The 14016-nt window shown below is 41.5% G+C and overlaps 1 protein-coding gene across 8 annotated transcripts in view; it reads right to left on the reverse strand.

Annotated features, from left to right (window-relative positions):
• Positions 1–14016, reverse strand: part of ARHGAP32 (Rho GTPase activating protein 32) — a 465356-nt gene that overhangs the window by 332848 nt on the left and 118492 nt on the right. Inside the window, exon 1 of one of the 8 annotated variants that reach the window (XM_075909251.1) lies at positions 12639–12659. The exons of the other annotated variants lie outside the window; for them this stretch is intronic. The gene's annotated coding sequence lies outside the window, so the exon portion shown is untranslated. Of the gene's footprint in view, positions 1–12638; positions 12660–14016 lie in introns of those variants that run through there. 8 annotated transcript variants of the gene reach the window in all.

Here is a 14016-nt window from a genome sequence, read left to right on the forward strand (position 1 = left end):
CCAGAAACTAAACATAATTTAAAAAAAAAAAAAGGACAAAAGTCTTTGTCCTGAAGAGCTTATATTAGGATCCTGTGTTTGCAATCAGATCTGTGTGGGTGTGTCTACACAGCACCCTTAACTTGAAATTCCATAGCTTATTTCGATGTTATTTCAAACTAAGGCACTATTCCGAAATGTCCCTTATCCCTCGTGCAATGAGGTTTACAGGGACATTGGAATAGCGAGCCCGTTACATTGCAATATAACAACAGGCTTGCTCTTAAGACACGGAATAGCTATTCTGGGAAACCTCTGGTATCCCGAAATACCTCTGCTGTACAGACGTAGCCTGAAGGTGGATCTTTGTGCCCAAGACACATGGCTGGTTTCAGTTGGATTCTGTACGGATCCAATTGCAGGATGAGTGCCTGAAATTTCCACCAACAAAATAAAACAAAACCCCATCCTGCTGCAGTATCTACTAGGGATGTAAATGGTTAACCAGTTAACCAATAAGCATCACCATTAACGGGTGATGTGTACCAGTTCCAACCCCCTCTGGTTACCCCCAAGGCCTCTGTCCATGGCACAGGGAGGAGGGTGCTCCAGCCAGCAACCTTCCTACCCCCAGCTTCCCTCCCTTTAATTGGTTAACTGGTTAAACATTACTGGTTAACCAATGAAACAGGATTTTACATCCCTAGTATTTACCAATGTTGGAAGTTCAAAAATCCCATCGTCAGCCACTTTAATGACACAAACTGGGTAGCCCACCCAATTTTCATTTTGCCTCATTACTCATATATATCTTCCTTCTCTTTTCTTTACTTCACTGGCTTCCTACTCAACTGCATTTCCATTTTCAAATTCTCACCCTTTTGTTTCGTGCCACAATTCTTAATATTCTCTTCTTTCCTGTTCATACCTTTCATCATCTCACTATTATTTCACCACTCACTCCCATTCCTAAATATCTGCTTCTCTCTCTCTCTCTCTCCCCAAGCTATTTTTTCCACCTTCACGATGCATGTCATCATTTCAAAACTTCTCAATTTTCCTCTCCCACACACTGGTCCTCCTAATGAAGCAAATCTCTTGCCTTTTTTGTTGCTTAATTGGTTTCTAGTTCTCATTTGGGGCTACCACTTTGTCAACTTGTTGGCTATATCTTTAGAGCCCTGCAAATTTGCAAATATCTGCTTTATATCCATGGATATCTGCATTCGTTGACATGGCTGCAGATTTCTGCATCTAAGTTTTGCGGACAGAGATGCAGGGTTCTATGTACCTTTGGTATTAGTCAGTAAATTTCTATTTCCATTTGCCAGAGCCTCAAAACAAAAATACATTATAGACAAATAAAATGTAAATCTACTCCCCAATGAAAGTCAAGTCAAGTGGCCAACGTCCTTATTAAGGCAAAACCGTCTTCCTTGCCATCACACGTTCTTGCTCAGAATACTTTAGATAAAGCACAAACAGCTATTATGAAAGATTTAACAGATGCTTCCCTGAGATATTTTTAATACAATTCTGGGGATTCTCTCCTGCTGTCCTATAAGCAATGCACATCACTGTGAATTCCGCCGTCCAACTTGCGCACCAACACAGTCATTAATTTTATGAGATAGTGGGACAGAACCAAGACCTAGAAACTGCTTCATGAAATAGGTTCTTTAACTGCTGATTTAAATACTCAGATGATAACTAGGGCTCAAGTGGGTCTCAAATACAACTAGGGCTTTCCCTGATAAGGGCACCTACAATGACCTTACTATCATAGCCTGCCACTTGACAGGAATTTAGGGATGTAAAAGGTTAAGTGGTAACCATAACAGATTAGGTTTACTGGTTCCGGTTAACCCGTGGGACTCGCCAGAGCAGCTCCTATCCAGTACCACAGGTTACATACTGGCTCCTTGGGAGTGGCCAGCCTCCGGAAGAAATGGCTTCACCGCCACATCGAAGCCTCCTTCCAGCCAGACTCGGGTTGCTGTCCCCACTCCCAGGGGAGGCTCTGCTACGAGCTCTGCATTACAAAGCTTGTTTAAGGTTTATACTGCAGAGCCCATAGGGCGTGTAACTGTAACCGCTATGATTTTTAGCAGTTACATTTCTAAACACATTTTTTATGTCCCCACACGAATCCAACATAAACAGCACGAGTTTGTTGTAATGTAATCTAATCACAAGTATTTGCCGCTTTCAATACTGGATAGAAGCAGCAAAGCAGTTCTGTTACAAACTTGATCCAAGGGCTAAATCATAGAATACTAGGACTGGAAGAGACCTCGAGAGGTCATCGAGGCCAGTCCCCTGCCCTCATGGCAGGACCAAATACTGTCTAGACCATCCCTGATAGACATGTATCTAACCTACTCTTAAATATCTCCAGAGATGGGGATTCCACAACCTCCCTGGGCAATTTATTCCAGTGTTTAACTACCCTGACAGTTAGGAACTTTTTCCTAATGTCCAACCTAAACTTCCCTTGCTGCAGTTTAAGCCCATTGTTCTTGTTCTGTCCTCAGAGGCCAAGATGAACAAGTTTTCTCCCCCCTCCTTATGACACCCTTTTAGATACCTGAAAACTGCTATCATGTCCCCCCCTCAGTCTTCTCTTTTCTAAACTAAACAAACTCAATTCCTTCAGCCTTCCCTCATAGGTCATGTTCTCTAGACCTTTAATCATTCTTGTTGCTCTTCTCTGGACCCTCTCCAATTTCGCATTTCAAGAAAGATATGCAGGTGGCCAGAACTGGACACAATGCTCCAACTGAGGCCTAATCAGAGCAGAGTAGAGCAGAAGAATGACTTCTCGTGTCTTGCTCAAAACACACCTGTTAATGCAACCCAGAATCATGTTTGCTTTTTTTGCAACAGCATCACACTGCTGACTCATATTCAGCTCGTAGTCCACTATAACCCCCAGATCCCTTTATGCCGTACTCCTTCCTGGACAGTCGCTTCCCATTCTGTACGTGTGAAATTGATTGTTCCTTCCTAAGTGGAGCACTTTACATTTGTTTTTATTAAACTTCATCCTGTTTACCTCAGACCATTTCTCCAATTTGTCCAGATCATTTTGAATTATGACCCTATCCTCCAGAGCAGTCGCAACCCCTCCCAGCTTGGTATCATCTGCAAACTTAATACACGTACTTTCTATGCCAATATCTAAATCGTTGATGAAGATATTGAACAGAGCCAGTCCCAAAACAGACCCCTGCGGAACTCCACTTGTTATACCTTTCCAGCAGGATTGTGAACCATTAATAACTACTCTGAGTACAGTTATCCAGCCAGTTATGCACCCACTTTATAGTAGCCCCATCTAAGTTGAATTTGCCTAGTTTATTGATAAGAATATCATGCAAGACTGTATCAAATGCCTTACTAAAGTCTAGGTATACCACATCCACCGCTTCTCCCTTATCCATAAGACTCGTTATCCTAGCAAAGAAAGCTATCAGACTGGTTTGACATGATTTATTCTTTACAAATCCATGCTGGCTGTTGCCTATCACCTTGCCACCTTCCAAGTGTTTACAGATGATTTCCTTAATTACTTGCTCCATTATCTTCCCTGGCACAGAAGTTAAACTAACTGGTCTGTAGTTTCCTGGGTTGTTCTTATTTCCCTTTTTATAAATGGGCACTAGATTTGCCCTTTTCCAGTCTTCTGCAATCTCTCCTGTCTCATGATTTTCCGAAGATGATAGCTAGAGGCTCAGATACCTCCTCTATCAGCTCCTTGAGTATTCTAGGATGCATTTCATCAGGCCCTGTAGTCAAGTCTCAGGGTATCACGGTCAGGTATCATTACTGCAAGGCTGTAGACAGCTAGTAAGTAAGGACATAGCTGCATGCAGGGTGGCACCATTCAGTACAGATGTCTACGGCATGGGCACAGCTGAAAATAACCCTAAGATTCTTAACCACTTCTGAGCAGGCTCCCTGCTTAGCACAACCTCCAGGAGACAGACCTTTCTTAAAATGGCAAGCTGCACCCACCAGAAATGTTCCCGCTAATCTTTTCCATCTGTGTGTGGAATAAATTTTATGTGCGCCACCTACAAAAACCACAAAATCAAGTTGTGGGTACTCTATAAATCAGACAGACAGCATCTGAATCTCTCCTGAGCAACCAAGCAAGCACAAAGTTTCAGGGAACATTGACCATCTATCACAATTGCAGTTGTCACAGCAGGGAGACCCACAAAGCAACAATGCAGCCGGGAGCAACCTCATCCAAGCAGACACTGAACTTGCAGGGTCCTGTCTCATGAGCACCCAAGTAATCAACAATCATGGTTAAATATTACTTCAAAAAGACAACTTATGTTTACTGACATGGCAAAAGGGATAAATAAGTATAGTGATGATGCAGCACTGACCCTCACCTCTGACTGACTTTTCTAAGAGCGAGAGCAGTTGCAGACACACACCTGAAGTTAACTGGAACAGTCACTTGTTGGAAGTTAAGCAAGAACATGTTTGCAGAACTAAAGCCCAAGTGAAGTTTTGACAATCCCACTCAAAAATATCACATTCACACCCCTAGCTTTTAGTAACCAGGACAGATGGGGGAATAAAATCACAATTGTTTTGATACTCAGGAAGGTACATGTACACTGTATGGCTATTTCAGGATACCAGAGGTATCCCAAAATAGCTACCCTGTATCTATACAAGCCGCCTGTTATTTCAAAATATTTTTCAAAACAACAGGTGCTTTATTTTGCCATCCTGATAAACCTTGTTGCACGAGGGTTAAGGGATGGCTCAAAATAGCACATTATGTGTAGACATTCTAAATTTCAAAATAAGCTATTTTGAAATAGATTTGAAATAAGATACGCAAATTGCATAGCACTAATTGCATATCTTATATCTTATTTCAAGTTTAGGTTATTGTGTAGTTGCACCCGGAGTGAGCGCATTTCCAGGACTGTATATATATATATATATTACACTTACTGAGCATACAGATACATGGATTTAGAAAAACAGCATGCATAATTTCAGTTGAGAGTCTTGTGACAATATAAATAAGATTTTATTGAGACTCATAAATCCTATTTTCTGGAGATTATAAAAATGCATGAACATTTGCTCAGGGCTGTAATTTCATATGCAAAGTCTTACTTCAGGAGCATTATTTTTAAACATTTTTCAACTTCGTGCAAGACTCATTAAAAATGCCATTTTTCCAACAAAAAAAATATGCTGTCTTTTCGCGCACTCCTCTAAACATTTTAAAGGAATGTGGTTTAGCAATTAAATAAACCATAGTAGGACTTAGGTACTATATTTTGAAAATAAAATGAAATTTAGCTACAATATTGTGATGGCCTATTTGTTTTCCACACATTTTCAGGGTAATTGCATCCCAAGAGGTGGTGGAATGGGCTCTGAATCCTCGCTCTCATCCTCTATCTTTAGTCCCAGCCTCATATACCTGTGGCTCTCTGCCCCTTGTTCTGGCAAAGGGCAGCAGCATTATCCAGAGCTTATCAAAGCTACTCCTGAGCTGGAAGAAGTGGGTCACTAGAAAGTCACACACGCTTCCCTACTCCCAAGGGTAAGAGCATTACTGCTATTGGACTCCTAGGCAAAGAGAATGGAACGTTCCCCTGCAGGTCACAGGCATGCTCTCACTATAACCCTGTGTTGAACTGTGGGAATTTTCACAGAGAAATATTTTGCCAATTAGATCAGTAGATAATTAAATGGAACTCAGGGCATTGTTCCTATTAACTGCAAATTCTAGATTTAAAATCATACCAACTCTGTATTTGACTGTGCATTGTGTGAAGAAATGTTTAAAATCTTACATATTTTAAATCTTCTAGCTATTCATTTCATTTGGTGACCCTTAGTTTGTGTTATGGGAGTGAGTAAATAACTTTCCCTTATTCATTTTCTCCAATACCAGTCATAATTATTTAGACCTCTATCATATTCCTCCTTAGTCTCCTCTTTTCTAAGCTGAATAGTCCAAGACTTTTTAAATCTCTCTTCAGATGGCAGCCGTTCCAAAGCCCTCATCATTTTTGTTGCCCTTTTCTGAACTAGATATATTTTTTGAGATGAGGTGACCACATCAGTACACAGTATTCAAGAGGTGGCCGTACCATGGATTTATACAGAGGTAATAAGATATTCTCTGCTTTATTATTTATCCCTTTTTTAGTGATTCCTAACATTCTATTTTGCTTTTTTGACTGATGCTGCACATTGAGTGGATGTTTTCAAAGAACTATCCACAATGACTCCAAGATCTTGAATGGTAATAGCTAATTTAGTACCCATCATTTTGTACATATAGTTGGGACTGTGTTTTCCAATAAGCTTTATTTTGCATTTATCAACATTAAAATTCATTTGCCATTTTGTTGTCCAGTCACCTAGTTTTGTTAGATCCTTTTGAAGCGCTTCACAGTCTGCTTTGGTCTTAACTATCTTGAGCAGTTTAATATCCTCTGCAAATTTTGCCACCATTTACCCCTTTCTCCAGATCATTTATAAATATGTTGAATAGGACAGACCTTCTGGGACCTCTTTCCCCTCTGAAAATTGACCATTTATTCCTACCCTGTGTTTCCTACCTTTTAACTCGTTATCACTCCATGAGAGGACCTTCCCTCTTATCCCATGACAGCTTATTTTACTCAAGAGCCTCTGGTAAGGGATCTTTCTCTTGGGTTAATGCAGGAACATCATGTAACCTACTGCCACAAAGCAATAAACAGAGACCATGACTTACAATTGGCTGGAAGTAATAGCACTCTTCCTACACTGCTGGCCTCATGTACGTAACCTAACACCCCCTATTAGGACAGATTAGTGATGTATGACCTTACATGAAAGAGATATGAAGCAGAAACGCAAATTGCACATAATGGCCTACACTGAACACTCTAAACACTCCCAACCAGACACAAAGGTAGGAGAAAGGGTAGAGAAAACACAAGCTCCAAAAAATTAATATCAGTGACTTTCTAAAGTAAGTTTGATACTTCTCATCATTAGCAGACATCTGCTGCTGCCATCTCAATATTACTTTACATGGGAGTGGGTGGTAAAAAAGGCAAAATTACCTTATTCACATAAAATACATAACAGCCATGAAGCAGCAGACGATCAATTCACTTGGGACTGCACCTGAATTTTAAATCCTAGCTCATGACTTCACTTTCAAAGCTGAAGAGTAATCCCCACTTCCACCAAGAATACAGACTATAATAGCACGTAAACAAAATGTTTGTGATTAAATTTCAGCAATTGTGATAAGTGGGGAAATTGAATAACCACATATGCAACTCCTCAGTATAAGTGCTCAGAACTCTGCGTTAATGTGAATTATGGATTAGAAGGCTGGATTTCCAGCAAGGCTCCAGATGGTAGCACTGATCCTGTTGTGTAAAATTGAGATGACTCACCAAACAATAATTATCTAAAAAAATTTGGAATGAATGAAAAAAAATTTCAGCTATTTTGACAAAACTATTCAAAGCACAATGTTTTCATTTGGAGTAGACTCAAATCAAATCAGAAGAATCTTCCTCTTTCAACTGAGGGTATTTTTCTCTCATCGCCATTCTACCCGACCCTCAGAAAAAAAAAAAAAAGAGAGAGAGAGAGAGAGAGAGAGAGAGAGAGAGAGAGAGAACGAGAACAACCAAAGCTTAAATTTTTAATTTCAATTCCAGAAACAGAAATTAATTTTTCATTTTGTCAAAAATCTGAGCATTTCACATCATATAGAAAAATACAAACTCTCACAAAAAAAAGTAAAAGCAAAAAAGTTTATTTGATGAACCATTTCCATCAAATCTCTAGTGTGGAGAGAGGACAATAGCCCCCCAACAAAGGCGAGTGGGGGCACATTGCAATATCAGACCATTTAAAAGGAAGTCAGCAGTGAGGTCTGGAAGTTACATGTTAAGCATTGTTTTCAAGGCCAGAGGTCTATAATACACAATACATACTGGGTATTGAGTGGGGAAATACAGTACTAGAATTAAGAAACCAAAGAGATGATGCTAGAAAAATAAAGTCAATGTGCCATGAATTCTGTTATGAGGTTGCCTCCAAAACACAGTGTAGTTAATAGCCACAGAACCTCAACATCTCATAGCACTAAGTTCTTATATTGCAAGGCACTAGCTCTACTGTTCCTTCAGCTCCTCAACTTTCATCACTGAAAAGACAGCAAAGATCTAACTCAAAGTCAAAACAATCCCCACAAGGCCAATAGGTTGTTTCCTGATTAAATTTAATCAGTTTAATGGGCATAAAAGATGTAAAAATCAGCAATTAAGAAGTAAATACAACCAGTCTCTTCCATCCCTACAAAGTACTATTACAAACATGCAGAAATCCATAAGTAACACTAAACACAAACTAGGAAAATGTATTTACCATATTTCACCAGTAATTGGAACTAATTGAAGATTTCACAGCTACAGAAAGAACGAGGCTTTGCTTCATGCCCTGATTTCTCCTACAGGGTATTTTGATATTAGCACAACTCCTCAGAATAAAAATGCTAACACAATCTAATTGTGGATATTGAATTAAAGATAAAATCGGTGTTTTTCATTTTTGCCCTTTTTATTGTTTCCAGAGCAAACAAGAGACTATGTTAAGAAGAGGCTTTTGTAGGGTAAGTGTTACAAAAGGAGAAATGTGTAATAGAAAAAAAAACACAACGAATGGCCTAGTAGCACTTTATAGACTAACAAAACATGTAGATGGTACCATCTTTTGTTAGATACCATCTACATGTTTTGTTAGTCTATAAAGTGCTACCAGACCATTTGTTGAGGTTTTTCCTTTCTAGAACAGACTAACTCGGCTACCCCCTAAAGCTTCTGTGTAACAGAGATGCTCTATTGCTGTCTAACACACTGTAGTTCTTTACTCCATCTTGAAAGAAAAGGGGTCTTTCGCAGCAGTATTAGACACGTCTCAAGACTTGAGAACAGTGTGGGAATACCTGTTATCACAGGGGAGGAAGAGTTACATTAGACTATAGATAAATCCAGTAAAAAAAAAATACAGTATATGGGGGGGGGGCATTCTTTCTAAAGTCAACTCCCTGTTTAAAACAACCCCTCTCGACATAGACTTCCTTTCATTATCACCTGAATGACTATTGGCATGAACAAAAAAAGCAGCCATGTAGCACTTGAAAGACTAGCAAAATAGTTTATTAGGTGATGAGCTTTTGAGGGGCAGACCCACTTTCAGAATATGATCTGAGGAAGTGGGTCTGCCCCACGAAAGCTCATCACCTAATAAACTATTTTGTTAGTTTTTAAAGTGCTACATGGCTGCTTTTTTGTTTTACCAAGATCAGTCTAACATGGCTACCTCTCTCTGACGATTGGCATGAAGCAAGCCATTTCCAAATCTGTCACGAATCAAAGTCAAGTGGTGCAATCTAATACAATGCTGCAGTGTGTTGGCAAGTGCTATACCTGCCTAAACTCAAGCTTTTTGCTTAAGACACCAGCTACTTGGGAGATAGAGGATCCTGAGAAATCCCTTTCCCTGACTGCCTAACAATATCATGTCTTCCATCTAGTCCATGACAATGAATACATGGCAACAGGATGCCCCAACCACAGGGGGGAAACAACATTTAAGAGAACAGACCAAGAAAGCAGAAATGGGTTTTGGCATCTGCAGAAAATACAGTTGTGTTCTACCTTCAACTAGGGAGGTTAAATTTAGTTTAATCAACTAATCCACTAGTCAATGGATTTTCCACCGATTAGTCAATAAGCGGGGGGAGCTGCAGCAGGATTCACTCCCACGCTGGGAGCTAACCCACTGCGGCTCTGCCTTTTAAATGTATTAAGAGCCTCCCAGCTGTTAATACATTTAAAAATCAAAAGCGCAGCAGGGGGGACCAGATGTCCCAATTTTATAGGGGCAGTCCTGATATTTGGGCCTTTTTCTTATTGCCCTTCACCCTTATCCCAGTTTTTCACATGTGCTCTCTGCCCACCATAACATTAGGGGACAAAGGCTGAGCAAACAAATTTACCAACTGCTACAAGTCAAAGGGAGACAGGAAACAGAGGGCTGGAGAAAGAAGTGACCTGTCTAAGGTCACACTGCAAGTTATTGTTACAGCTAGGAATAGGACTTAGCTCTCCTGTCACCCACCACGGTACTTTAATACACAAAGAACTCCTTGGTGGCAAAGAGAAATCCAAGACTTTTTGATCTCTCCCACTGCAGCCAGATATATATACAGAAATTAAAAGGTTCTTTCTTTCCGGACTTACAAAGCACAGTAAGTGAGCCCTATAGAAAACACCTTGTTTTCTTAAGATTAATACAAACCAAATCAGGAACTTGCAGATAGATATTTGCACAGGCCATGGAAGAATGCTTGCTTCCAATTTAAACTAAATATCACTTAGCATTATGTACATTTAACAGGACAGAAACATTAACATAATCAGCGAGAAACTCAGTGGAGAAACAGGTGATCTTCTGCATTAAAGCCCAAGGAGTGGCAGAAGACAAAGCAGCTTTGTCCAAGAGTTCCATACATAACTGATGCAAATATTAACTGGAGCATAAACTATGTTAAAACAAGAACACAAGTGCCCTAGAACACAAACCTCCAACAGATACTCTATTCACATCAACCACAAGAACACAGAAATAAAGCCCACTTGTCTGTGCAATTGCATTTTAAAGCAAGATCGCTGTAAAAAGAGGAGGAATTGACAAAGTTATCTACACTAAGGTCTCAAGTATGGAGCTGGAGTTGTGCTTGAGAGGTGCGGTAGTTGAACGGCAAAGTATCTGAAAGTGGATCCCATGCAGATCACAGGCAGACATATTTCTAGGGGCCCTGGGCTGAGTATACTCAACAGGAACAGTTGATACAAATTTTCAGCAGGTAGCACACATGCTCCCACATTCCTGCCTACCTGCTACTTGCCAGCATGCAATGGGGGTCCAGGCCACGATTGCACCACTATCCTAAGCCATATACGTCCTCTCTAGAATCTGGTGGAGGTGTAATTCGCTCATAGAAACAGGTAAGAAATTTCAATCTGTGTCCATAGATCCCATTGCCATTTCAGCAACTCCACCACTGGGTCTCCCTTTCAAAGAGTGGTCAGCTTGTAGTGCTGCTTCTCTCATCTCCCACTGGTGTGAGACATTACTGGTTTTCCTTTATCAGTAGTGTATCAAATAATGTCCAGATTCTCTTTATACAGTCAGCAGCTGATGGGATCCTCTGCAGACATGAGAAAGAACATCACCAGGAAGAGGGTGGAAACCTAGAACTGATCAGGATGTTACCAATCAGAGAAAGGGCTGCTGGTGGGAATCCTGAACAGAGGGGAGAGTGGAACAGCAACACAAGCCAAAGGGCAAGATGAGAACTTTCTCTTCTCCCCTGATTTATGAACACAGAGATTTTGCTTTTGCATTATGCAAACACAAATTATCCTGCAAAAACAAAACAAAAACCCATCATGCCTGGATAGTTGGGAACAACTTTTATCCACTTCCACACACACTAGTCAAAGAAGCAAGCTCTATTATTTACTTATACAGCTGCTCCCCAAGTTACAAATGTTGCATAAAAAAGCCTCCGCCTGAGCTTACTTGATTTATATACCCGGATTTTCTAAAGCTACACCAAACTGTAAGGTCTAAGGTTTTAAACTGCAACTCATTGTGATCTTTGTCAAACTTTGTAATCTGTGTAACTCTCAGAAATGTACTGTAAGCTGCAACTTTATAATCTTTTTAACTCTCACCACCTTGCTTGTAACTTTCTCTAAACTGCATTCTCCCGAGTGAATGGAGAAAGAGTGTGAGAGGGTGTTTGAAGAAGGCTTGGAACAGTGGAGCACATTTCAATGAGTTATCACAGTATGGGCATGTTCCCTGCTGGATGAAGGGAAGTCTGGGCATGCTCTCTTCTGGATAAAGGGAAGTCTGGGCATGCTCCCTGATGATGAGGTGAATGAGTCACAGGAGCCATTCAGACACTATATAAAGAGAAGGAGCACATATGAGACCCTCTCTCTTTTTCCTTCCCCTGCTCCTGAGAAGCTCCTCCCCAGTGTCTCTCCTCCTGACCAGCTTCCCCAGCCATGATGAGCAGACAGACCCTCCAGGATTCACATGCCTTGGCTCCTTCTGTAACCCATATGTCTGTAAGTGTGTGAGTGCCTGAGGGCAGGAATGAATGGGTGTGAATGAGTGAATGAATGGAGGGGTGTGTGCTTGCTTGCTTGTCAGAGAGAGAGAGTCCTATCTCCTTTAGTTTAAACCTTTGGTGGCTGCTTTCTCCTCTTCAGTTTTACCTAGTGGAAATAAACCCATACTAGTGTAACCCTGGATGGTCTCCAGTGAGAATATTTTTGGGAACAACAAACGCATCGACTTACGACCGACCTCCTATACAGCCTGAACCTGACTTACTAATGAAATCCACACTTACGAATAGCACGACCGTACGTAAGTGAATAATCCAACTTACGAACAGATCGAGTTACAACCAGGTGTTTGGTATACAACCCATTCGCAAGTTGGGGACTGGTTGTATTATTGAAGCCTTGAGAGCCCTCTACTCAGAGCGAGATCCCACTGTGCGAGGTACTCACCACACTGCCAGGCCACGCCCATGCCTTGATCATCTATGTTCCCTGTAAGCTGCACAGCCCGCAGCTGCTAACTGAGTCACACCCAGAGGTTTAGGGCTGCCACGTGGAAAGCTTCCTGGCTGGGGAGGGGCACTGCTCCAGACCACAGGCATGCTGGTAGGGAAGGGGAACATAATGAGGAGGGAGGAAATATGTGGCTGGACAGGAGGGGAGTTTGGAATGTGTAATAAGGGAGAGGAGAGGTTTGATTGCAGGAATCTGATTACAGGAGCTGGGCTTGCCAGAATGTTCCTCTAGCTTCCTGGTCCAGGAGAGTGGCAGCAGACTGCAAGGGGTAGGTGAGGAAAATGGGGGGCAGTGCTGTCATCTGTGCAGTGAGATGAGGCCAGAAGGGAGTTTGGGGTGTCAACTTGTTTCCCTCTGGACTCCAGGAAGCAAGAGACAAACCTGGTCAGTCCCACCACAGCAGCCCTAGCTGGGCTGCCAATATAGGACTCTATCCTGGACTGGGGTGGGGGAGAGCAGATTGCATGGGGATAAGTGGGGTAAAGAGGGGGTGGGTGCTGGCATCTATGCAGTTAGGTGGGGACCAGGGCTGGCCTTACCATGAGGCGAACTGAGCCGGCTGCCTCCGGTGCCAGACTGTGGGGGGGTTGCCACTAGGACCCAGAGAATTAAGACCTTTCAAAGTTTTGGCCCAAGCAAAGGAGCACGGGGGCATCATTTGAGCTCCCCGACTCATGTGCCAAAATGTTGTGGGCTGGCCCTGGTGGGGACAGAGGGGCATTTGTTTGGGATATCTTCACTTGCCATCTGAACTGCAGGCAGCAAGAGCCAGACTGTCTGCCTCAGCACAGTCTGGTTTGGCTGCAGACATAGGACTCTCTCCTTAGCTGGGGCAGGCTGTATGGGGTGGTGCCAAAATTTCAGGTGGCTTAAAAAAATTTAGGCTGCTTTTGAATACTGGAATAAAAGGCCTAGCTCATGGCATTTGCACGATTACATTTCAGACAAAGTTTACATAGGTGTTAATGGCTTAAGATAAGAAAGGTAAGGATTCTTTTAACAGAATTTTGTTTAGTATTGTAGATACCTGCAAACTCTAATCGTCACAACAACATGTACTATGTGCATACAGATGTGATGTAAAACAACACGTGACCTCTTAAAATTAATTACCATAATGAATATGCAAACATGCAGGTAAAATGTTACTGGCCCGCCAAAAATTTGTGAATGGGTTTGCCAGTTCGTCATATAAAAAAGGTTGGGAACCATTGCTCTAACACACTGGCTATGTTGTAACTCAGCTCTACATTAGAACATACCTTTTCTAGTCTAGAATGTTCTTTTGTTTTCTGCTGTAAGTGCTAAGTAT

This window comes from Pelodiscus sinensis, chromosome 26 (genome assembly GCF_049634645.1).
Source record: "Pelodiscus sinensis isolate JC-2024 chromosome 26, ASM4963464v1, whole genome shotgun sequence".
NCBI classification, from domain to species: domain Eukaryota; kingdom Metazoa; phylum Chordata; order Testudines; family Trionychidae; genus Pelodiscus; species Pelodiscus sinensis.